We start from the raw sequence: 26,133 nt of genomic DNA, 5'->3' as shown, positions 1-26,133 counted from the left end.
AAACTCTTTTTAATAAATTTTTTTTCTAGGCATAGTGGCTCATGCCTGTAATTCCAGCACTTTGGGAGGCTAAGGTAGAAGTACTGCTTGAGGGCAGGATTTCAAGTTCAGCCTGGTCAACATAGCAAGACCCCATCTCTACAAAAAAAAATTTTTTTAATTATCCATGCATGATGGTGCATACCCGTAGTCCTAGCTACTCAGGAGGCTGAGGTGGGAGGATCGCTTGACCCCAGGAGTTCACAGCTGCAGTGAACTATGATCAGGTCACTGCACTGAAGCCTGGGTCACAGAGTGATACCCTGTCTCTAAAAATATTAATAATAAAACATAAAAATGAAGTATTTTTCATTGACATGATTTTGTACACATTTATGGGGTATAATGTGGTGTGTGTGTGTGTGTGTGTGTGTGTGTGTATGTGTGTGTGTTTGGGAGATAGGGTCTCCACTCTGTTGCCCTCACTGGAGTACAGTTGCTTGATTATAACTCACAGCAGCCTTGGACTCCTGAGCTCAAGGGATTCTCCTGCCCCAGCCTTCTAAGTAGTTAGGACTACAGGTACACACCACCATGCCCAACTAATTTGTAAAATTTTTTTGTAGAGATGGGGTATCACTATGATGCCTAGGCTTGTCTCAAACTCCTGGCCTCAAGCGATCCTCCTGCCTTGGTCTCACAAAGTGTCAGGACTACAGGTATGAGCCACTGCACGCAGCCTAATGTGATTTTGTTTTGATACATGTATACATTGTGTAATGATCAAATGATCAGAGTAATTAGCATATCCAACACCTCAAACATGTATTATTTCTTTGTGATAGGAACATATAAATCCTCTCTTCTAGCTATTTTGAGATCTACAACACCTTGTTGTTTACTATAGTCACCCTACTGTGCCATAGAACACCAGAACTATAAAAACTCTTGAACAATGAGATTTGATGAGCTTCCAGATTGCTGAACACACAGAGGTGCCTGGAAGGTTATACACCTAGAGAGATTATAGAAGCTCTGCACCCTCCTCCTGATAGCTTGCCCTATGCATCTTTTCCATTTTGCTGTTATTCTGTATCCTTTATAATAAACTAGTAAATGTAAGTAAGTGTTTCTGAGTCTTGTGAGCCACTCTAACAAATTAATTGAACCTGAGGAGGGGGTTGTAGGACCCTGCAATTTATACCCAGGGAGTCAGAAGTATAAGTGACAATCTAGTGCTTGTGACTGGCATCTGAAATGGGGGCCGCAATCTCATGGGACTGAGCCGTTAACCCATAGGATCTGACACTATCTCCAGGTAGATAGTGTCAGAATTGAATTAAATCATAAGACACCCAGTTGGTGTTCACTGGAGAATCTGATGTCAAAAGTGTTTTGTGCTGAGTATTGTATTAACTGTGTGAAAGTAGAGGGAAAAAACCCAGTTTCCTTTTTTTTTTTTTCTTGACACAGGATCTTGCTCTGTCGTCCAGGCTGCAGTGCAGTGGTACAGTCATGGCTCACTGCAGCCTTGATCTCCTACCTCAGCCTCCAGGGTAGCTGGAACTACAGGTGCACACCACCACACACAGCTAATTTTTAATTTTTTTTAGAGACAGGGTGTCACTATGCTGCCCAAACGTCTTGAACTCCTGGACTCAAGAGAGCCTCTTGCCTCAGCCTCCCAAAGTGCTGGGATTAGAGACATAAACCACCACAGCCAGCCATTTTTTTTGAGACAGCTGGTTGGCTAGTTACCTGGCTGGCTATCTATCTCTACCTAATCTATTTATTACTCACTTATCTATTTATCATTCTATCATTTTGTTTATGTATTTACTTATCTATCTGTCTATTTATTTATTTAGAGATGGGAGTCACTATGTTGCTCAGGCTGGTGTCAAACTCCTGGTCTCAAGCAATTCTTTCACCTCAGCCTCCTAAGTGTCTGGGATCACAGGCTCCAGTCACTATGCCTGGCTACATTGGATTTTTAGACAGAAGGTTTGCTTCAAGTATGATTAAGGAGTAATTCATTCTCTGTAACCTCTTGAGAGTTAAAAAGATTTTATGGCAATGGAGGCCTGATAATGGGGCCAAAGGTATTTGTGGCTTGTCTTACTGGGACACAAGAGTTGCTGAAGCCCTGGATATTGACTTGATATTTTAGCCTTTACTGCTAAGGAAAGGTGCTAAGGAAAGGTTAGCCTAACTAGGTTCAGATTCATTAGAACTCAAGATTTCTGCCCAGCCAGTAGTTTGGAGAAGAGGTATACCATTGTCAATCCTGCATACTCCAATCCAACCCCACCCTCCCAACCTTCTTGGGTTCAGGACACTGTCAGCTAACCCTGTTCTAGCTTACAGGTTCAGGATTCTGGACAGAGGCTGATGTTGCCAAGTGGTGGTGCACCCGAGGCCCTGCTAGCCCCAGTCCAAAACTAGGAGATCTCATTCCCACTGGAACAGGAATTAAAAGAAATTAAAGAGTATGTAAGCAGAAATTCAGTTGTACGTAAGAAAACCCAATTCCCTCTGAGAAAGAGAAAGAGCTAGAGTCCTTTAAAAACTAACTGCCTATTTTTCTGTGGCTAGTGAGCCTTATCTCTCCTCCCTTCCCAGGCATTGTGAAGACTCTGATTCCCTAGCTGTGCAGCTGCAAGGTCACTAGACAGATAAACTCAATTCACAAAACATGTTTTTCCTTAAAAAGTAAGAAATGAAGTAATGCATGTCTCAATTGAATAACTGCCTTTGTTTCTCGCTTCCCCCTGCACAGATCTCCCCCGACCCCACGAAATGCTTAAAAGGTAACTTAACTCTTTGTTCGGGGCTCAGTCCTTTGGATGTTAATCCAACTGGGCTGGTGCACCTAAATAATTAATAAATATCCCCCTGAACCCCATCAGTCTCTCTGATTCCTTAAAATTCCTGCTATACCATCACCAATTTCTAAGGCAGGAAAGTAGAACTGATGGCAGCGGCTGCTGCAATCATGCTGGCTGCAGCAGGGAGGCATGGCTGGGGCTGCACATTCCATGGAGCTGGTGGGAGCCCCACCCCTTCCAGGTTGGGGAGGGAGCTTCCCGGGTGCCACTGCAGTCGCCTAAACTGCAGCTATAGACCTGGGCCTTCAGCTCCATGGATCAGGCAGGAGCCCCGACCCTACTGGGCTGCAGATCTGAGCCTCCCTGTGCTCTTCGAGGGAGCCAGGAGCAGGCAGGATCCCTGTCCTCCTGAGTGCAACTATAACTGCCCAATCTGTGGCTGCAGACCCAGGCCTCTGGCTCCACAGAGCGGGCAGGAGCCAGGGACAAGTGGGAGCCCCATCCCTTCCAAGTTGGTGGGGCAGGAGCTCCTCAGGTGCATCTGTAGCTACCCTCCCAGGTGCAGGACACGGGCATCTCTGCAGCCTGCATCCTTGGGGGCCAGGAAGCCCCACCACCACAGGCTCAGGTGTGTCTGCTCCCACTGCCTGTTCTCTTTTCCCTCAGGCACCTGCTCTGATCTCATCTCAGAGAGGAGTTGGGGCTGAGCTGGAGGTGCTGTCACAGCCTGGAGGATGTGTGTAGGCTCAGGGCAGTGCTGACATGCCAGTGCCCTGCTGCCTTGGCCCCCTCCAGAATTTGAGTGCCCACGAACATGAGAGAGGAAGCTAAGGGGGGCTGAGGGCAGCTCAGCACTGGCCTGCAAGTGCCCCTTGGTGCAAGCAGCCTGGGCGCCATGGACTGCTGTGGGAGGCAGACAGGCTCCTGGGTGGAAGAGGGCAGGTCCTCAGTAAGACCCCACCTTCAGGCCAGGCGGCCAGTCCTGACGACTGGAGTGAGGACCTGTGGTGCCTTTTCTGGGCCCACCCATGGCTGCCCATGGAACAATCAGCACACACTTCCTCCCCTCTGAGGTCCATAGAAGTTCTGGGCTCAGCCAGAGCAGGGCAGAGGATGGAGAGATGGGATTACCTGCTTACAGAGAGGCGCTACTCACTGTGGTTCTCCTCTGAGCTGTTCTAACACTTAATAAAGCTCCTCTTCCTCCTTGTCCACCCTTCACTTGTTCGCATACCTCATTCTTCCTGGATGCAGGACAAGAACTCAGGCGCCTCTTTGTCTTGTTCACTCTTCACTTGTCGCATACCTCATTCTTCCTGGACACAGGACAAGAACTAGGGCAAAGATGTCACCAGCCACAGTGGTTTCTGGCCAGAAAATTGACACTCCAAAGATCCCATAACAGAACTAGTCATTTTAATGCAAGGTCAACATCAATGTGGGTGTGGGGGGTCACAGAAAAGGCTTTTTCTTAAATGCCTGGCAGCTACTAAAAAACAGAACAAAACAACCATGTCAGGTGGGCTTTACATCCACTCGGCATCCTAGTTAATGGAGTTAACATTGTATTTAATCCTTTTGGAAGTTCCCAATCTGCAAATTGTGATACTACAGGCCTTTTCTCCCTGTCTGACTCCTCACTTTCACTCTCCTATTTTAGGATTTAGGATCCTTTCTCTGCATGAATATAGTCTAAAGAAGGCCAGTGTAATAGAGCTCATTTTGGGCATGTTCAAATCTATTATCAAATCTCCCTAAATAGCCGATCCCCAAAGTAGGCTGTTTTATGGGCCAATATTAGTTCCCTATTCCCAGTACTGATTACATAAAACAGTTCTATTATATTTGCAAATAAGAGAAAGGGAGAAAACATCTACCAAGAGTTTCTTGGGGGAAGGTCATGCCTTAGAATTTGGAAATAGATGAGAACATTTTCTTTCTCTTTTTTCTTGTGGCTCCTTTTCCTTTTCAGAATTCCATTAAGAGACCACTATGAAAACCAGAAAAGCAACTCATCAAACCTTCTTGTCTTTCGTTTCCTCTGAGCTTTCCATGCCTCCTGAGATAGTGGAGGTTTCTTTCATCCTCCCAACCTGACTGTGGGAGTCAGCCAAGACTGACTGTGAGCCCTACCTATGGTGTTAGGATGACAGCACTCAGGGGCTGCTTGTTTTGGACAACCCACCATCAGATCTGCACATGTTTCCATTACTGCATGCACACACACTCTCTCTCTCTCTCTCTCTCTCTGCAGCAAAACTAACAATAAACTCATCTTGATGTTTTTTCCCTGACAATAGTTCTTTGACACAACTTTAGGTTTTCCACGGTCTCAGGTAGTCACCTTTTGATCTCATGACCTACAAATAAGTCTTCACTGCTGGAGAAAATGGAAGAGTATTTCAAATTAACAGAGGTTTGAATCAACCCTGAATTGACAGCCACCCTACCACCACTAAACAAATTCTGCAAAACCCACCTCTTCATAATTGTACCACCAAAAGGGAAGAAAACAATTCCTTTGATATTAGAAATTCCTCAAGAGAGTGTTCATTTGTGCATTTGATAGTTTCATAATGTTGAGTTTGTGTGGCAGCTGCAAGGCATACTTTGACTGTATATAATTCTCTAATATTTGCATCCTCTTTCTGTCTGGAATTTTATTTGTTTTTGTGGTTTTTTGCCATATATATATATTACTTTAAGTTCTGGGATACATGTGCATGGAATTTTATTTGTAACTGTTCTTTGTTTTTTTTAGACAAATCTAAAGATGCCACTCCCTATGTTGCTTTACCAAAGGCTTAAGAACAACAGCAGAAGGACTTGGCCTTCATCTCCCTGCTTCAGTCTCATTATAACTAAATGTACATTAGTGTGTTTTGGGGGTGAATTACTTCCTCACACCACTGCCTAAATATTTACAAAATCACTCATTTTAGCTCAGAGGTTCTGCTTGGTTTTAAATACTTCAAATAGTTAAGTACAATTGAACCCTATTTATTTATTTATTTATTTATTTTTGAGAGGGAGTCTTGCTCTGTCGCCCAGCCTGGAGTGCAGTGTCGCGATCTCCGCTCACTGCAAGCTCTGCCTCCCAGGTTCACGCCATTCTCCTGCCTCAGAACTCCCGAGTAGCTGGGACTATAGGTGCTTGTCACCACGCCCAGCTAATTATTTTGTATTTTTAGTAGAGACAGGGTTTCACTGTGTTAGCCAGGATGGTCTCTATCTCCTGACCTCGTGATCCGCCTGCTCGGCCTCCCAAAGTGCTGGGATTACAGGCATGAGCCACCGCTCCTGGCCCTATTTATTTATTTATTTAGAGACGGAGTTTTGCTCTGTCGCCCATGCTGGAGTGCAGTGGCGTGATCTTAGCTCACTATAACCTCTGCCTCCCATGTTCAAGCAATTCTCCTGCCTTAGCCTCCCAAGTAGCTGGGATTACAGGTGCATGCCACCATGCCCAGCTAATTTTTGTATAATCCAGCTCCTCAGTGCATTAATTTGAATACTTCCAGCTCAGACTGAGTCCCAACATGAAGATACACAGAAGACAGTAGTATTCACCCTTAAGAAGGGCTAACAGCCTCTGTATTTACTTTTCTCATTTCCACTCCTTAAAGCCCCCAAAGTTCAAAACTTATTTTCTAATCATGGAAGAGGCAATAAAAACACCACTGCCCTCCAGGTTCCCATCCAGGAGCTCCTGCATCACTGTGGGTACTGCTGCTACCTCATCCTCCCACTCCTCCCTGCTTCTCCTCTTCTTTCGCCTCTCAGAACTATCTTCCTGAAATGAATTCTTTTCTTTTCTTTTCTTTTCTTTCTTTTTTTTTTTTTTGAGACAGGGTCTCATTCTGTCACCTTGGCTGGAGTGCAGTGGCACGATCTCAGCTCACTGCAGCCTTCACTTCCTGGGCTAGAGCAATTCTTGTGCCTAAGCCTCCTGAATAGCTGGGACTACAGATGTGCACCACCATGCCCAGCTAATTTTTATATTTTTAGTAGAGACGTGGTTTTGCCTTGTTGGCCAGGCTGGTCTTGAATCTTGACCTCAAGTGATCCACCTGCCTCGGCCTCCCAAAGTGCTAGGATTACAGGCGTGAGCCACCACACCTGGCCAAAATTGAATTCTTGTTCCCCACTGAAGTGTCAAATAAATAAGAGCCAGGCTAGGTTGAAGGCACTGTAGTTCTTTAAGAAGTGTTTTACAGGTACCCTGTGATGTGTTAATATTCTGAATATTAATAGCTCTTAACCATGGGTCCTATGCTTGACACTGTACATGAGTTTTTATCTGCACAACAACCACAATTGTCATCATCCCCATTTTAAAAGAAATTAAACCAGAGTGGAATAACTACCTCATGCATAAACAAGCCATGTCCCGCCTTGATAAATGAAGTGATTCTACTCACTGGACTTAACAGGGTATGGCCCCTCTTCTCCTGACAAGTTGGAATAGAAAAGGGCAAGTAGACAGAGGCTGGGCCTATTATATCAGGAAACCCTCTTTGAGGGTGTAAGGACATTTGATCAAACTGTCTCTTAGGTCCCTTTATCCTGGAGGACATTTATCATTTTTGTCATTAACAGTGCCTGGCACAGTAATTAAGAGCTTGATTCATGTGAGCTATTGCTATTATATGCATTGTTACTCCCATGTTATTGATAAAAACTATTTCTAACTCAAGAGACTCTTATCCAAGTCATCAGCTAGGAGTGAAAACTGAAACTGGATAGGGAGTATGGTTAGGCATTCAATATAGTACATAACTCAAACAGAAAAGGTCTGAGCCAAGCCCCTGGGCCAGGAGCATCCAGATATATCCAGAAGATGGGGGAGTGCTGAGGGAGATCCACAGACTGTGTGTGTGATGAAAGGGACATTGGAGTATAGTAGGACATACAGTTGAAAGGGAAGAAATCAAAATGTGGCTATGCTGTACAAAACTGGCAGATAGGTATTCTATATGCCACTGGGAACCAGGAGATATTTTGAACAAAGAATTTACATAAGCCGATTCATGTTTTGGGAAGGAAACACAAGCTTTAGGGGGTAGAAAAAGAGGTGGAAGCTAAAGTTAGGAGTCTGATTAGAGGGAAAAGTATTGAATAACTCAAGTTTTTAATTAATATATGATGGTTGTACATATATTTCTGGGGGTACATATATTTTGATACATGTATACAATGTATAATGATCAAATAAGGGTCATTGGGGTATCCATCACCTCAAATATTTATTATTTACTTGTGTTGAAAACATTCCAAATCTTCTCTTGTAGCTATTTTGAGATATACAATAAATTATTGTTATCTATAGTCACTCTACTGTGCTATCAAACACTAGAACTTTTTGCTTCTAACTGTAGTTTTGTACCCATTAACCAACTTCTCTTCATCCTCCCTCCCTCTACCCTTCACAGCCTCTGGTAATCACTATTTTATTCTATACCTCCATGAGGTCCTTTTTTTGTTTGTTTGTTCGTTTTCATATATGAGTGAGAACATGCAATATTTGTCTTTCTGTGCCTAGTTTATTTCACATAACACAATGCCCTTCAGTTCTATCCATGTTTCTGCAAATGAAAGTATTTATTTCATTTTTATGGCTGAATAATATTTCACTGTGGTATATATACCACATTTTCTTTATTCATTTCTTGCTGGACACTTAGGTTGAATCCATATCTTGGCTATTATGAATAGTGCTGCAATAAATATGAGAGTACAGATATCTCTTCAATATATTGATTTCCTTTCTTGTGAATATATACACAACAGTGGGATTGTTGGATCATATGGTAGTTTTTTTGTTTTTTTGAGGAAACTTCATACTATTTTCATTAATGGCTGTACTAATTTAAATTTCCATCTGCAGTGTATGAGAGTTCTCCTTTCTCTGCGTCCTTACCAGCAATTGTTATTTTTGTCTTATAATAGCCATTTTTATCAGTTTTCTCAGGTTGAATATAATAGCCATTTAAATTGGGGTGAGATGATATCTCATTGTGGTTTTGATTTGCATTTCCCTGATTAGTGATGTTGAGCATTTTTCATATATCTGTTGGCTACTTGTATGTCTTCTTTTAAGAAATATATATTCATTGTTAACGGCAAATCTAAAAGAAAAAGAAATGTCTATTTAGATCATTTGCCCATTTTTAATCAGATTATTATTTTTTGCTATTGAGTTATTTGAGTTCCTTTTCTATTTTGCATATTCACCCTTTATTTAATATATGGTTTGAAAATATTTTCTCTCATTCCATAGGTTGTCTCTTCACTCTATTGATTGTTTCCCTTGCTGTGCAGAAGCTTTTTACCTGGATGTAATGCCATTTGTCTATTTTTGCTTTTGTTGCCTGTGCTTTAGAGGTCTTACACAAAATATCTCTGCCAAGACCAATGTCTTGAAGCATTTCCTCAGCATTTTCTTCCAGTAGTTTTATAGTTTCAGGTCTTACATTTAAGTCTTTATTTAAGAGATAGGGGGTCTCATCATGTTGCCCAGGCTGGACTTGAACTTCTGGGCTCAAGCAATCAGTCCTTCTGCCTCAGCCTCTCAAGTAGTGGGACTACAGGCACACACCACCATGCCTGGCTTTCTTTAATCCATTTTGATTTGATTTTTGTATATAGTGAGAGTCAGGGGTCTAGTTTTATCCTTCTGCATATGGTTATCCAGTTTCCCCAGCATCATTTATTGAAGAAACTGTTCTTTCCCAATATATGTTCTTGGCATCTTTGTCAAAAATGAGTTGGCTGTAAATGTGTGGATTTATTTCTGGGTTCTTTATTCTGTTCCATTGGTCTATGTGCCTGCGTTTATGCCAGTACTATGCTGTTTGGGGTTACTATGGCTTTATAGCATATTTTGAAGTCAGGTAGTATGATGCCTCCAGCTTTGTTCTTTCTTTCTCAGGATTGCTGTGGCTATTTGGGGTCTTTTGTGGTTTCATATGAATTTTAGGATTGTTTTTTCTATTTCCATCAAGAATGTTGTTGGCACTTTGATAGGGATTGCAATCTGTAGATCATTTTGTATCATATTGTATGGGTAGCAAGGGAAACAATCAATAGAGTGAAGAGACCACTGTAGATCACTTTGGATAGTATGGATATTTTAACAGTATTAATTCTTCCAATCCATAAGCATGAGATATCTATTTTTTTGTATCCTCTTCAATTTATTTCATCAGTGTTTCATAGTTTTCTTTGTAAGAGATCTTTCACTTCTGTGGTTAAATTTATTCCTAGGTATTTTTTTGTAGCAATTATAAATGGGATTGCTTTTTTGATTTATTTTTCCAATTGTTTGCTGTTAGCATATACAAATGCTACTGATTTTTGTATGTTGATTATGTATCTTGCAACTTTACTGAATTTGATTATCAGTTCTAATAATTTTTTGGTAGTCTTTAGGTTTTTCTAGATATAATATCATGTCATCAATGAACAAGGATAATTTAATTTCATTCTTTCCAAATTGGATGCCCTTTAGGTCTTTCTCTTGCCCAATTACTTTGGCTAGGACTTTCAGGACTATGTTTAATAAAAATAGTAAAATTGGTCATCCTTATCTTCTTTCATTTCTTAGAGGAAAGACTGCCAATTTTTCCCCAGAAAGACTACCAATTTTTCCCCATTCAGCATGATGTTAGCTGTGGGTTTGTCATATATGGCCTTTATGGTTTTGAGATATGTTCCTTCTATACCCAGTTTGTTGAGTTTTTGTCATGAAAAGATACTGAATTTTACTGAATGCTTTTTTCAGCATCTATTGAAATCATCATGGACAAAAATGTCCTTAGTTTTGTTAATGTGATATAACACATTTATTGATTTGTGTATGGTGAACCATTTTACATCCTTGTGGCAAATCCCACTTGATCATGGTGAATGATCTTTTTAATGTGATGTTGAACTTGGTTTGCTAGTATTTTATTGGGAATTTTTACATCTATGTTCATCAGGAATATTGGCCTGTAGTTTTGTTGTTGTTGTTGTTGTTATTGTTGTTGTATCTTTTGTCTTGTTTTCCTGTCAGGGTAATGCTGGCCACATACAATGAACTTGGAAGTATTCCCTACTGTTCAATTTTTTGGGGAATAATTTGAATAGAGTTTATATTAGTTCTTAAAATGTTTGGTAGAATTCATTGTGGAAGCCATCTGCTCCTGGGCTTTTCTTTGATCAGAGACTTTTTATTACTGCTTTGATCTCATTACTTGTTACTGGTCTGTTTAGGCTTTCTATTTCTTATAGTTTGTATATGTCCAAGAATTTAACCATTTCTTATAGGTTTTCCAGTTTGTTGGTATATAGTTGGTCATAATGGTCTCTCATGATCCTTTATATTTCTGTGATATTTCTGTGGTATTAGTTTTAATGTCTCCTTTTCATTTCAGATTTTATTTCTTTGGGTCTTCTCTCTTTTTTCTTGGTCTACCTAAAGATTTGTCAGTTTTGCTTGTTTATCTCTTTGGAAAACTACTTGTTTCATTGATCTTTTATATTTTTTATAATCTCGATTTCATTTATGTCTGTGCTGATCTTTATTATTTTCTTTTTCTCTTTTCTTTTCTTTTTCTTTCTGACAGAATCTTGCTCTGCTCCCCAGGCTGGAGTGCAGTGGTGCGATCATGGCTCACTGCAGCCTCAACCACCTGGGCTTAAACATTCCTCCTGCCTCAGCTGCCTAAGTAGCTGGGACTATAGGCACATGCCATCATTCCTGGCTAATTTTCAAACTTTTTTTGTAGACACAGTCTCACTTTGTTGCCCAGGTGGGTGTCGGGCAATCATCCTGCCTCAGTCTCCCAAAGTGCTGTGATTACAGGTGTCACCACACCCAGCCTTGTTACATTCTTTCTACTAATTTAGGGTTTGATTTGTTCTTGCTTTTCTAGTTCCTGGAGGTGCATCATTAGGTTATTTATTTGAAGTCTTTCTACTTTTTAAAAAAATTTTATTTTTAATTCTTGTGGGTATATAGTAGGTATATATATTTATGGGTACATGAGATGTGTGGATACAGGCATGCAATGTATAATAATCACATCATGGAGAATGAGGTATCCACCCCCTCAAGTGATCATGCTTTGTATTACAAACAATCCAATTATACTATTTTAGTTATTTTAAAATGTACAATTAAATTATTATTGACTATAGACACCCTGTTGTGCTATCAAATAGTAGGTGTCATTCATTCTAACTATTTTTTGGTACCCATTAATCATCCCCAACTCCCCTACCTATCCCCCACTACCCTTCCCAGCCTCTGGTAATCAACCTTCTACTATGTCCATGAGTTCAACTGTTTTGATCTTTAGATCCCACAAATAAGTAAGAAAATACGATGTTTGTCTTTCCGTGCCTAGTGCCCCCCAAAGCACTAGGATTACAGGTGTGGGCCTCTATGCCTAGCCTAAATGACTTTATTATTGCACATTCGTATCCTTTTCTTTCAGATTGAAGAACTGTCTCTAGCATTTTCTTGCAAGACAGGTCTGGTGATGATGAATTCATTCACCTTTTGTTTGTCTTAGAAAGTCTTTATCTCTCCTACATGTTTGAAGGATAGCTTTGTTGGGTATATTATTCTCAGTTTTTGCCTTGAGCACTTTGAATATGTCGTCTCACTCTCTCCTGTCCTGTATTGTTTCTGCTGAGAGTCTGTTGCCAGACAAATCAAAGTCCTTTGTGTGTTATTTGCTTTTATTTCTCTTGCTGCTTTTAGGATCTTGTCTTTGTCCTTGACCTCTGAGAGCTTAATACATATTTTGGTATAGTCCTATTTGGGTTTAATCTGTTTGGTAATCTTTGACTTTCCTGTATCTGGATATTTATATCTTTCTCTAGGTTTGGAAAGTTTTCTGTTATTTCTTTGAATAAGCTAATGACCCCCTTTTCTTTATCAATTTCCTCTTGAGGGTCAATGACTCAGATTTGCTCTTTTGAAGTTATTTTCTAGTTCTTGTAGATATTCTTCATTCCTTTTCCTTCTTTTTTCTTTTTTTCTTCTCTGACTGTGTATTTTCAAATAGACTATCTTTGAGCTCACTATTTCTTTCTTCTGCTTGATCAGTTCTGCTGTTGATACCTCTGTGATGAGTTGTTCAGTTCAGCCAATGTATTTCTCAGTTCCAGGTATCTGTTTGATTTTTTCTTATTTCCATTTCTTCATTAAATTTCTCTGATAAATTTCTAAGTTGCGTTTCTGTATTAACTTGGAGATTGCTGAGTATCTTCAAAACTGCTATTTTGAATTCTTGATCTGACTCCTGTGACTTTGCTATCTGAGAGCTCACATGTTGCTCTCTCACTGGGGTTGATCAGTGGTTCCTTGCTTTGTCCATTTGGGGAGGTCATTATTCACTGTTTGCTGTTATTTCTTATGTGTGTAGATCTATGTCTTCGCATTAAAGAATTGGTTATTTTTTCAAGTCTTTCCTGTCTGAGTTGTTTTGTGTGTTTAGAGGTTCTGTGCGATTTGCCCGTTGATTCCCTTAGCCCTAGATTGCTGCCTTCTTTGAGCACTAGATGGCGCCCTAAACACAGGTTTTCTGTAGTTCTCCAAGTGCTGCCCATTACAGACAGGGGGAGATTCCAAAGGGGACTCCTCAGCTGTGTGGGGAGGCTGGCTACGGGTTCATGCCCAGAGGTTCCCTGCAGGGTGCCTCCTACAGTGTGGTGCTGCTAAACCACCTCTCTGATTTGGTGTCCCCTTTTTCTAGAGTGGAGAGCAGCCCCCGAGTTTCTGGTGCTGGGCCATGCAGCTCCACCTCCAAGGTTTGTCTCCACCTGTCCTTAGGTGGAGGCACTTGCGATGCTTCCTGTGAGTTGAGGCAGGAACAGCTTTCTTGCATAGGAACCCAAGATGATGGGGAAGCTGGCTTTCCACCTTGATCTCACTTTTTCCAATGTAGAAGCCATGAGTCTCGGAGGATTTTTCCATGTGGTGTCTAGTAGTTTGGGGGAGGGGCATTGTGGATAGAGAAGTCCATTTCTCTCACTTTCAGCTCATAGTTTTTTACTTCTCTGTGGCCTCAGGGATTGTCACAGCTTTGATTTTGAGTTCTGGGATATTGCTGGTGATAATTGTGGCACCGGATAGTTGTTTTTGGTTTTCAGTGGGCAGGGGGAGTGAATCCAGATTGCTTCTACTCCATCTTTGGTGACATCACTCCCCAACTCTGAAGTTTTGAGAATGAGTGACTGAAGAATTGTAATGCCATTATCCAAGTTAGGGGACATGGAACATGTCATGGTAAATAAATAGGTCAGTTTGTGCTTGTTGAATTTGAGAGTCATCTGCAACTAAATGGACTATAAGAATCATGACCTTGGCATTCAGGAGAGAGAGCTGAGATAAAAGCATAGATCTATAAATCATGAGTGTGAAGGGATGGTGGTTGAATCCTTTAGAGTGGAGAGGGTCATAAAGGTAGAGAGGGTAGAGTGAGAATTCAAGAGTGCCAAGAACTGGACTTTGAGCAACCAACTCCTACACCTTGACGATTGGGTAGAAGAGAAGTGAGCATACTAAGACAGGGAGCAGCAGTTGGAGAGATAGGAGAAAATTCCAAAGAGTGCTTGTCATAGAAACCAAGGGAAGAGAGAAATTCAGAAAAGAGAAAGTAGCTTTTCTGCAACAGGTTTGCTGCCAACACATAGGTTGTCTTGAAAACCACCCCTAAAAACCAAAATGGGAAAGGAAAAACTCATATCAATATTGTCATCATTGGACATGTAGATTCAGGCAAGTCCACTACTACTGGCCATCTGATCTACAAATGCAGTGGCATCAACAAAAGAACCACTGAAAAATTGAGAAGAAGGCTGCTGAGATAGGAAAGGGCTCCTTCAAGTATGCCTGAGTCTTGGATAAACTGAAAGCTGAATGGTATCACCACTGATATTTCCCTGTGGAAATTTGAGACCAGCAAGTACTACATGATTATCATTGATGCCCCAGGATACAGAGTCCTCATCAAAAACACTATTACAGGCCGAGCACAGTGGCTCACGCCTGTAATCCCAGCACTTTGGGAGGCCGAGGCGGGCGGATCACTTGAGGTCAAGAGTTCGAGACCAGCCTGGCCAACATGGTGAAACCCCATCTTTACTGAAAATACAAAAATTAGCTGGGCGTGGTGGCATGCGTCTGTAATCCCAGCCACTCGGGAGGTTGAGGCAGGAGAATCACTGGAACCCGGGAGGTGGAGGTTGCAGTGAGCCAAGATTGTACCACTGCACTCTGGCCTGGGGGACAGAGCATGACCCCGCCTCAAAAAAACAAAACAAAACAAAACAAAAACGACCACAGGCACATCTCAAGCTGACTGTGCTCTCTTGATCATTGCTCCTGGTGTTGGTGAATTTGAAGTTGGCATCTCCAAGAATGGGCAGACCCAGGAGCATGCCCTTCTGGCTTACACACTGGGTGTGAAACAACTACTTGTTGGTGTCAACAAAATGGATTCCACTTAGTCACCCTACCACCAGATGAGATACAAGAAAATCAGCACTTACATTAAGAAAATTGGCTACAACCCTGACACAGTAACATGTGTGCCAATTTCTGGTTGGCATGGTGACAACATGCTGGAGCCAAGTGGTAACATGCCTTGGTTCTAGGAATGGAAAGTCACCTATAAAGATAGCAATGCCAGCGGAACCACGCTGCTTGAGGCTCTGGACTTTATTCTACCATCAACTCATCCAACTTATGAGCCCTTGTGTCTGTGTCTCCAGGATGTCTACAAGATTGTTGGTATTGGTACTGTACCTGTGGGCCGAGCAGAGACTGGTGTTCTCAAACCTGGCATGGTGGTCAGCTTTGCTCCAGTCAATGTTAGAATTGAAGTAAAGTCTATTGAAATGCACCATGAAGCTTTGAGTGAATCTCTTCCTGAGGACAATGTGGGCCTCAATGTGAACAAGGTGTTTGCCCACTTAATAAAATCGGATATAAAGGAAAAGAAGGCTAAGTTGTTATAAACATCAGGCTAAGTTGTTACAGTTCTTGGTGGTTTAAGATCACCACTTTATATTTCAAAGCATCTGAATAAAGACAGCTTCACAGTTGCTCCCAAGTCTTCATATCTGAAAGAATCCTTTTACAAATCTGAAATGGAACAATTTGATATTTATTACAGAATCATCGTGGTCTTGCAAGAAATCAGTGATTTACATTTGTAACCATATTTCCAAAGAGAATGTCTTTTTTATGAAGTGGGGGGATGTAAGAGGTACATAGATTATTTACAGCTGTCTCTGTCAAGCATTTGCTCTTTATTTGTGTCCATTGCTGGATTCAACACTACATTGGCATATCCATACTTAGCTTTTGTTATTGCTGTTGTTCTGATTAAAAACATGCATTACATTCTTTCTAAGAAAAAAAAAAGAACGCATCTGCCAAAGATGTTCATCATGGCAATGTTGCTGGTGACAGCAAAAATGACCCACCAATGGAAGCATCTGGCTTCACTGCTCAGGTGATTATCCTGAACCATCTAGGCCAAATCAGTGCTGGCTATGCCCCTGCACTAGATGGTCACACATCTCAAATTCCTTGCAAGTGTTCTGAGCAGAAAGAAAAGATGACCATTCTGGTAAGAAGCTAGAACATGGCCCTAAATTCTTGAAATCTGGTGGTGCTGCCACGACTGATATAGTTCCTAACAAGCCCATGTGTGTTGAGAGCTTCTCTGAATATTCTGACTATCCTGACTATTCTCTTCTGGGACATTTTGCGGGCAGATATACCTTTATACCAAGGATAGAACCAAGTATGAACTTATACAACAGGTTATATAGGTTATATAACAAGTGGAGGTGTGCACCTGCATGCCAAATTCGCTGAGACAGACAGTTGCCATGGGTTCAGAGGACAAGAAGGCGGCTAGAGCTGGCAAGGTCACCAAGTCTGTCCAGAAAGCTCAGAAAGCTAAATGAATATTATCCCTAATACATGCCACCCCAGTCTTTTTTGTTGTTGTTGTTGTTGTCTGGTGTTTTTGTTTTTTGCTTTTTGTTTTTTGTTTTGAGACAGGTTCTCACTCTGTTGCCCTGGCTGGAGTGTAGTGGCACAATCACTGCTCACTGCGACCTCTGCCTCCTGGGTTCAAGCAATCCTCCTGCCTTAGACTCCCAAGTAGCTGGAACTACAGACATGTGCCGCCATGCCTGGCTAGGTCTCATTATATTGCCCAGGCTGGTTTCAAACTCCTGGGCTCAAGTGATCTACCCACCTTAGCCTTCCAAAATGTTGGGAGTACAGGCATGAGCCACGGTGCCTGGCCTGAGTCTTAATCAGTGGTGGAAGGGTCTCAGAACTGTTTGTTTCAACTGGCCACTTAAGTTTAGTCGTGAAAGACTGGTTAATGATAACAATGCATTGTAAAACCTTTGGAAGGAAAGGAGAATGTTTTGTGAACTTTTTTTTTTTTTTTGGCATCTGGTAGTTTTAAGTTATTTAGTTTTTAAAATCAGCACTTTTTAGTGGAAACAACTTGACCAAAAATCCGTCACAGAAATTTGAGACCCATTGAAACCAAATTTAATGAGGAAAAAAAGAGAGAGTAGTCAACAGTGTGAAGAGTACAAAGAAATAAAGTGGACTAAGATCTGGATTTGATGTTTTATAAGTTTCTGATGAATTAAAATAGTGTTTTAAAAGCAGGAGTCATATTCAAGGAACTGCAGAGAAAATGGGAGGAAGAAAAATACTTTTGCAATAAACTTAGGGTGCCATTTAAAGAAGTTTGACATCAAAAAGAAAGCGAGGGTAATAGATGGGTTACTTAAGTGTCATATACAAATCTCTTCCTTTTTTTTTCAAAATTGAATTTTTTTGTAATGTCTATAATCCTGTGTCTGATTTGCAAATTTGGATGTAAAATAAGAATCACTTGAACATAGTTGCAGAGTTTGATCAGAGAAGCAGAGTGAAAAGCAATAAGGGATGATTACAGGAATCAGACCATATGCAATTGTGGGAGCAGGGTGTCAGTTCCTGGGGTCCGGGTCCAACCCATGCTGAAGTCCGGAGGGAGTGGGTGGATGAGCAGAAAGAACATTCGGGGGGCTGTAGGCAGGTGAATATGGTTTTATTCAGCAGCAGCTTTTTTTTATTTTATTTTATTTTATTTTATTTTATTTTATTTTATTTTATTTTGAGACGGAGTCTCGGTCTGTCGCCCAGGCTGGAGTGCAGTAGCGCGATCTCGGCTCACTGCAAGCTCCGCCTCCCAGGTTCACACCATTCTCCTGCCTCAGCCTCCCGAGTAGCTGGGACTACAGGCGCCTGCTACCATGCCCGGCTAATTTTCTGTATTTTTAGTAGAGACGGGGTTTCACCTTGTTAGCCGGGATGGTCTCGATCTCCTGACCTCGTGATCCGCTGGCCTCGGCCTCCCAAAGTGCTGAGATTACAGGCGTGAGCCACTACGCCCGGCCAGCAGCAGCTTTTATGAACAGCTTTCTCACACTGGCTCTCTCACACTGGCCACCCTGTCTTGGCTGCTTGAGCCAGCGGCTCCCACACACAGCTGTGCAGCCAGTTCTCCCTTGCCTTCAGGGTCAGCAGCTTAACTCTTTTTCTCTCTGGGCATGAGCAAGCCAAGCTGTGTCCTGGCTCCCTCTTGTCCATCTGCAAGACTGACAGTTTTGGCTCTCTCTCTTTCTCTGGGCACCAGCGCACCCACTACCATGTTAACCCATGTTGAGCCGAGCTGAGCCCCAACAGCCCTGTACAGCATTAGCAGGGCAAATATACCTTTATACCAAGTATAGAGCCAAGTATGAACTTACACAAACAGGTTATATAACAAGCGGAGGTGTGCACCTGCATGCCAAACTCACTGAGTCATGCAGGCCTGGATATCCACCTCGGCTTATTCCTTGACCAAAGCACATCCATGTACCTTACGCTCCACCCCCTAGGCTGAGGGAGACTTAGGTCTTGGGCACACAGGTTTGATACTCAAGTTTTGCACACAGGCCTGACATATAAACTTTGGGCACACAGGCCTGATATATACACAGGCTTGACACATTAGCCTGACACACAAGCTTTGGGCATGCAGGCCCAATACATACACAAGCTTTTGGGCACTCAAGCCCGTTACATACATAAGCTTTGATAAACTGCCCAGCTATTGGCGCAGATTACCATAGGTTGTCACATCCTTGGTGATTACCATTCACACTGCCCTGAGTTTAGCTTATTAGCTGCTTTGCCCACACCTGGTTTCAAACCATATGGTGTTAGTACTAGGCTGGACCGCACCAGCAGTCCAGGCAGCAGTAGCACCCCAGCTAGACCTAGCTGTGTGCCATGCCCTATCAGGAATGAGGGGATGCCCTTCCTAATGATGAAGTCTCAGGGTTTAGGAGTGCCTCAGGCCCCATGGCCTTATCTTGCATTAGGACTACAGGTCCCAAGACCTCTTGCAACTTTGCTGCTAAGGGATTTGTACTTACTTAGCATACTTCACTGTTTCAAGTCGGTACCCCACTTCGCTAAAGTTGATGTCTGTGCTGCCTCTGTCCAGGGGGTCATTACCCATGAATGCACCCATCCCACTATTAATAACTGCTTCTCTATTAGTAAGCACTGGAGCTCAGCTCCCTTCCACAGTTGGGACTAACAGCCCACTGGTGCTTCCAAGTGCTCCATGCACTGCTATAGGCCCTAGCCAAAATTATCTGTGGTTACATGCACATTCAGTGTAAATGAGCACCCTGGTTTACTACCCAGAAAGGCTGTCTCAGCCTCATCACCCCAATCCCAGGCAAGAGGGACACTGCCACTTTTAAACCTGCAAGAGAATCAGAGGTTAACATAACATTATTAACAAAACCACAACATATGGTGGGGCTATACAGTAGCCCTGCAGCAACACTGTGAAAGTCCATTGTCGCTGTCCCATGAAGGCAAACTCTTCCTGGCTCTCCGGAGCATTGTCGATTGACAAGAATGCATTAGCCAAGTCCACCACACAGTGGCACTGCCAAGTTCCATTGTCAAGTGGTCTATTAAGTCTGTGATAGATGGCACAGCTGCCAAGCCATGCAAAACATCTACCCCAGAATGTCTTCAGGTATGGATGGAGAGACATACACAGCACATAAGCAGAGAGCCAAGCAGTCGATGCCAAGATGCAGAGATACAGGTTTCACTTTCACTGACCAGTCTTCATAGTTGTCAATAAATGCAGCTCTGCCTGGAAACTTATCCGGGTTCAGGGACCAGTGGATTGCGAAGTCCAAATGTGGCTCCCGTTGTCCAGTGCCCTCCAAGCTGGGCATCTCGGCCAGTTCTCTTATCAAACAGAAAAGGCTTTACACTTCCACCAACTGCAGCAGGTACTCTTTGAACTGGAATGCTCGAGCAGGACTGGGTTGCGCAGCAAGGTCCTTCTCCCAAATGGCTTGCACTAAGTCTGTGCATGACTGCCGACATTACTTGCTTAACTCCCTCAACTCAGCAGGGGCACAGGCACCAAAGGAAGGGTGCTCCACCACAGCAGGGGGTCTCTGGGCCTACTCGTGGGGCCCAGTAGCTGCTCATGATCTATTTTGTGGTGGATCACTGGGCAAGCCTGCCATGGAGGTTCTTCCTCCTCACTGCACTGAGTTCCACAAGGACTGGGCATGAACTTCCCACAGCACAGTTACAAACGCTCATCTGACTCTGCCAGCAAAGGCATGCTTCTTCTCAGTGCTGTGCACTTCCAGGTGCTTCAGTGCCTTCTCCATACTCACAGGAGACCCACCCACCGCCTCCCATGTTTCCACTGGAGCCCATCTTCGCAGCACAGCTGCCACCGGGTATCACAGCCCATGCTGTGGCCACAAAGCCAACCTGGGAGCCCTCAGGGACTGGGGCCAACTCACCTCATCCCATTCTCATCACCAATTGTCAGGTCCCGGGGTCCGGGTCCAGCCCATGCTGAAGTCCAGAGGGAGTTGGTGGATGAGCAGAAAGAACACTCGGGGCTGAAGGCAGGTGAATGTGGTTTTATTCAGCAGCAGCTTTTATTAACAGCTTTCTCACACTAGCTCTCTCGCACTGTTTGCCCTGTCGCAGCTGCTTGAGCCAGTGGCTCCCACAAACAGCTGTGCATCTGGCTCTTCCTTGCCTTCAGGGTCAGCGGCTTAACTCTTTTTCTCTCTGGGCATGAGCAAGCCAAGCTGTGTGCTGGCTCCCTCCTGTCCATCTGCAAGACGGACAGCTTTGGCTCTCTCTCTCTCTTTCTCTGGGCACCAGCGTGCCCACCATGTTAAGCCATGTTGAGCTAACCAGAGTCCCAAGAGCCCGTGTAGAACGTTAGCAGGGCAGTTATACCTTTTACAGACAATAGTGGCTTAGAGCGAAGTATAAACTTACACAAACAGGTTATGTAACAAGTGGAGGTGTGCGCCTGCATGCCAAACTCACTGAGTCATGCAGGCCTGGATATCCACCTTGGCCTATTCCTTGACCAAAGAACATCCATGTACCTTACACAGAGGAAGAAGTCTATAGAAGGCTATTGTCTCTGCACTTATAGCAGCCTGAGGTCACTGTAGATATTCAGGGCCCACAGTTGGGAAGAAGAGGTGTATGTGGTGTGGGGGAAAGCAAGGACAAACTGGAACCTGCAAGGATTAACTTGAATCCCTAGGACAAACTAAATCCCATGAAGACTTACTGGAACCTGCATCTGTCTCTTATTGCCTCCAACCTAAAGAAAGAGCTGGCATCCATAGTCGTGGAAGTGCACACACACCTGACTTAGGACTTGGAGAAGTTGAAGAAGGAGATCTTGTCAGAGTTGAAGTTGCTGCAGGTCCTGTTGCTGCCCCACACCAACGAGGTGTGCCAGTTGATCAGTGCCAGTGTATGCCAGTGGTAATAGTGCCTGTCCTACCAAACTTCAGAATATAGTATCTATTGCTTCACTCCCACTTCCCAAGCCCTGCCCAAATTTTTCTCCTGGTCCACTCTAACTCAGAACCACATTGGGAAGGCAATTCCAGGAAACTATGTTTCTAGCTTAGCTAAGTTGGCAAAGCCACTTCAACAACCGTGAGACAAATACAGACCGGTAGAATGTGACTGGCCACTATTAGAGAAAAGGATAACACACAGTAGAGAAAAAAAAAAAAAGAATCCCAAACCAAAAAATGTATGGGTCATTCTGCACATCAGTTATAGACAAGGACTTCTCAGTGTTTGGTGCTCACATTCAACCAAAGCTGTGTCCAAGAAGGACTCATTTAACCAGTATCATCCACCCCAACAATCCTGAGTGTCTATGTCCACAATGTTCAGTAGAGCAGAAGAGGAAGAAACAGTAAGCATGGAGTTACTGGCAGCATTTTGGAATGCTTCTGGTCACCGTGAATTTTGGCCACTGACCCCTGACTTCCGAGATAAGCCATACAACACTGAACCTTCCACCCAGCTTTTCAAAGGGGGTGAGCGTTCCCTTATTTTTAAAGCAACTATTGGTGAAATAAAGGTGACACATAAATTAGATTCACTGTATAGGCTTTGGTAAAAGTCGTGATGTGTTTCCAAAGCTTCAGATAGAAATGAATCCCAGTGTGACAATGGATATCTTTTCAGTTTAAAAGCAAAGTCTCAGAGGTGAAAACTTCAGCTTCTGTGCTCTTGCCCACCCCTCTGAGGAATATGAAATAGCTGGGGGCCCATGGATAAAACAGAAAAGCAGTGGAGAATAGCTTGAAGGCACCGGGAGGCTGCATAGATGACTGTAAAGATATTCTGCTGATTTTATGGGGTAAGCCATGCTTTGAGCATTTTCCAAAGGGGAAAGAAAGGTGAGCAACTTTATCACAAAACAGTTGATTTTTTACTTACAAATGAGTATGGTTTGAATATTTGCCCCCTCCAAAACTCATGTTGAAATTTAATCTCCAATGTGGCGGTATTGAGAGGTGGGGTCTTGGGGCTTTTAAGAGGTGATGGGTCATAAAGGCTCTGCCCTCATGAATGGACTAATCCATCATGGATTAATGGGTCAATAGATTAATGGGTTATCATGGGAGTGGGGCTGGTGGCTTCATAAGAAGAGGAAGAGAGACCCAAGCTAGGATGCTCAGCCCCCTCACCCTGTGATGCTCTGTGCTGTCTAGGAAGTTTGCAGAGAATCCCCACCAGCTAGAGGGTCCTCACCAGATGCAGTCCCTTGACCTTGGGCTTTTTAGCCTCCATAACCATATGAAATAAATTCCTTTTCTTTATAAATTATGCAGTTTTAGATATTCTATTATAGGCAACAGAAAACAGACTAAGACAAGAATGTTTGATGAAAAGCTATGCCTTTTAAATTTTGACTGGCATTAAGTTATATAGATAGAACATAGTAACTAGCTCAATAGACCACACATGATTTAAATTTATTACTTTTCTTCTCGATAGATTAAGTTAGAAAAAAGGAAATATTAATTTAGCTACTGAAGTTTTGCATCTAAAACCTTCTTTGTAAAATTCTGGCTAGTCTCTTTTAAAGAGTAATAGAAAATCATGGGCATTATTTTGAAGAGCCAGTTTTCTTCAGCATTGTGGTAATAATAATAACTAATATTATTTAGGATTTGCTACATGCTAGGTATTAACCAACTATTTTACATGTATTATTTCATTTAATCCTTTTAACACCTCTAGGCTGTCAGTATGATTATTCCCACTTGAAGATGAAGAAACTAGAGTGCAGAAAAGTTGTGATTTGTGTAAAGACACACAGTAAGTTCTAGAGCCAGAGTTCAAACCTAGTCTACATCATTGCATCCCTACAAAATTCACACTGATCAGTAGGTAGAAATCACTTCAGCAAAAGATGTCTGAACAGGAATGGTTAGTGCAGCATCTTTTATAAGGGTTTAACATTCGAAAAAGCTTATCTATCTATCTATCAATAAGGGACTGGTTAAACTGATGAAGTTAATCTATTCAGTGGACTAGTTTTGCATCTGTTAGGAGTTATATGACAGAGATGTACAGACAGTGTGATCCAATTTTAGTAAACACATTTACCAGTATTCATATACATTAAAAAGTCTGGAAAATTATACAGCAAAAATACTAACAATGATCATTGTGAAGTGGTAGGATTCTAGGTAATTTAAAATGTGTCCCAATTTTTCCTATAATAATCATGTAATAAAGAATAGAATAAAATCTTTAAAACTCACACCACTGTTCTTTCACTGAGAAACACTGCTTCTCTTTTGAGTTGCAGACTGGAAATCAGCCCTGACTGCATTCAAGTGCTCTGTGACTTTGGACAAGTCACTTACCCTCTCTGGGTCTCCTGTTTTATATAATAAGAACGTGATTTAATTTTGCAGGTTCCTTTGTGTTCTAACATTCTTTGACTTAATGAATCTGATTCTTAGCAAAGTTCTTTTAAAAAAAGAACAAATAATGTGTGGAGGTTTAAATGTTGATAAATGGTTTCTTCACACTTTATCTGTTTTCTTCAGCATGTGAAGTTATTATTTCCATTATTCCCTTCCCGTGAGTCCTTTAAGAAGGGAAAGTTGGCTTTTTGCTCTCTCTGGGGATGGCGGAGGGAGGTACCCTGCTGAGGGGAAGGGGGATGCCTGAGACCTGGACTTCCTCGGGAGTCTGCTGTGGAGTTGAAGGAAAACCAAGATTTCATTTTCAAGATGGAAAGTCCATCAGACTCAGCTGTGGTTTTACCTAGCACTCCTCAGACCTCTGTGAATCCATCATCTCCCTATACAAATAGTTCACGAACACAACCTATGAGTGCAACACTTAGAGAAAGATTAAGGAAAGCAAGATCTTCATTTAATTCCTGTTATAATGTGGTGCAACTTCTTAAAGTAGAGAATGAAGAAAACGATCAGACCTTTTCAGAGAAACCAGCATCTTCCACAGAGGAAAACTGTTTGGAATTTCAAGAAAGTTTTAAACACATAGACAGTGAATTTGAAGAAAATATAAATTTGAAAAATACTTTGAAGAATCAATGTCTGTGAATCTCAGTCATTTGACTCTGGGTCATGCAGTGCTCTCCAAAATGAGTTTGTGAATGAGAATCTTTCTAAACAAAGATTAAACGATGAAAAAGCCAAATTGGTGAAGCAGGTTCAGGAGAAAGAAGACCTTCTTTGGAGGCTAAAACTCATCAAACTGTATGATCAAAGAATCTGTCTCCATTACAGTTGTTAATAAAGAAGTGGAGGAGCTGTAGCCAGCTGTTGCTTTATGAGTTGCAGTCAGCTGTGTCTGAAGAGAACAAGAAACTAAGCCTTACTCAGTTGATAGACTACTATGGGTTAGAAGATAAATTGCTACACTATAACAGAAGTGAAGAAGAATTCATAGATGTTTAATTCCTGATTTTTGCTCCAGAATATCTTTGCGAATGACAACTTAATTAAAAGATACTTACTCATTTTAAAGGGAAGATAGAAACCATTAGGGCTCAGAGGAAGGTATCCCAATGAACATCAATTAAGGGCACTCTAATATATAAATTATAAACCAAGTTCTAGAAGGAAAATTAGTATTTTGGATAGATTTGCCAAAGAAAGCTTGACATTTAAATCATGTTTAAAAAGTCATTTGGGCAGTTCTGGAAACTAGTTTTAATACAATTGTTTCTTTGTGGCAAAAAGTTTTATTTTAAATGTTAAAAATTGTCCAATCTAGTGAATGTCTAAACCTAAAGTTTAAAAATTTCTGCCTCTCTCCTAAGTTTATGCACCTTGTTTACATCCATTTACCACATATTTCCATCTGCTAATCTAGCAGGTAATTAAACCCATATGTCCAAAACTTGGGGGAAAAAAAAAAAGGAACGTTAATGTTAATGCATTTCACCAGAAATGTGTCAAATCACTCTGGGAAAATAAGTGCCTTTTCCCAGAAAGACACTTTGTGACCAATACATTAACAGACTCTTTTTTTTTTTTTAAGCCATATGTTGAAGCAACACAGGTCACAACCCAAGCAAAATAAGAAACAAAAGCAAACTATTCAAACACAATCCCCATTAGCCATCCTTACTCTAGATTCTTGGCTTTGTTCCTAGGATCACCTTTTACCTATATATCTGATTAATGATAATAATAATGATAACTACTAGCCTTTGTTTTACAGATATCCATAGGGCCATTTAAAATATTCGAGGCATAGTGAACGATGCTGAGCAGAGGAGGGCAAGGAGAAAGAGTAGATTTTTTGTTTTTTAGAAAGTGGGTGGCTGGCTTGATTGGCTCACTACCTGTCTAGGAATTAACCCGGGCATGGAGGCTGTACTTA

General features: G+C 42.0%; 1 protein-coding gene and 2 pseudogenes across 4 annotated transcripts in view; all 3 read left to right on the top strand.

Moving 5' to 3' along the window:
• Positions 1-26,133, top strand: part of LOC737328 (putative uncharacterized protein CXorf42) — a 180,330-nt gene that overhangs the window by 18,379 nt on the left and 135,818 nt on the right. The window lies entirely within an intron of this gene.
• LOC129138700 (elongation factor 1-alpha 1-like) lies at positions 13,473-16,863 on the top strand (annotated as a pseudogene).
• On the top strand, positions 22,805-25,298 carry LOC134809312 (swi5-dependent recombination DNA repair protein 1 homolog; annotated as a pseudogene).

The sequence above is a fragment of the Pan troglodytes genome, chromosome X, assembly GCF_028858775.2.
Source record: "Pan troglodytes isolate AG18354 chromosome X, NHGRI_mPanTro3-v2.0_pri, whole genome shotgun sequence".
Taxonomy (NCBI): Eukaryota; Metazoa; Chordata; class Mammalia; order Primates; family Hominidae; genus Pan; species Pan troglodytes.
Note: the sequence above shows the minus strand (reverse complement) of the source record. Positions and strands in the feature narration are given on the sequence as shown.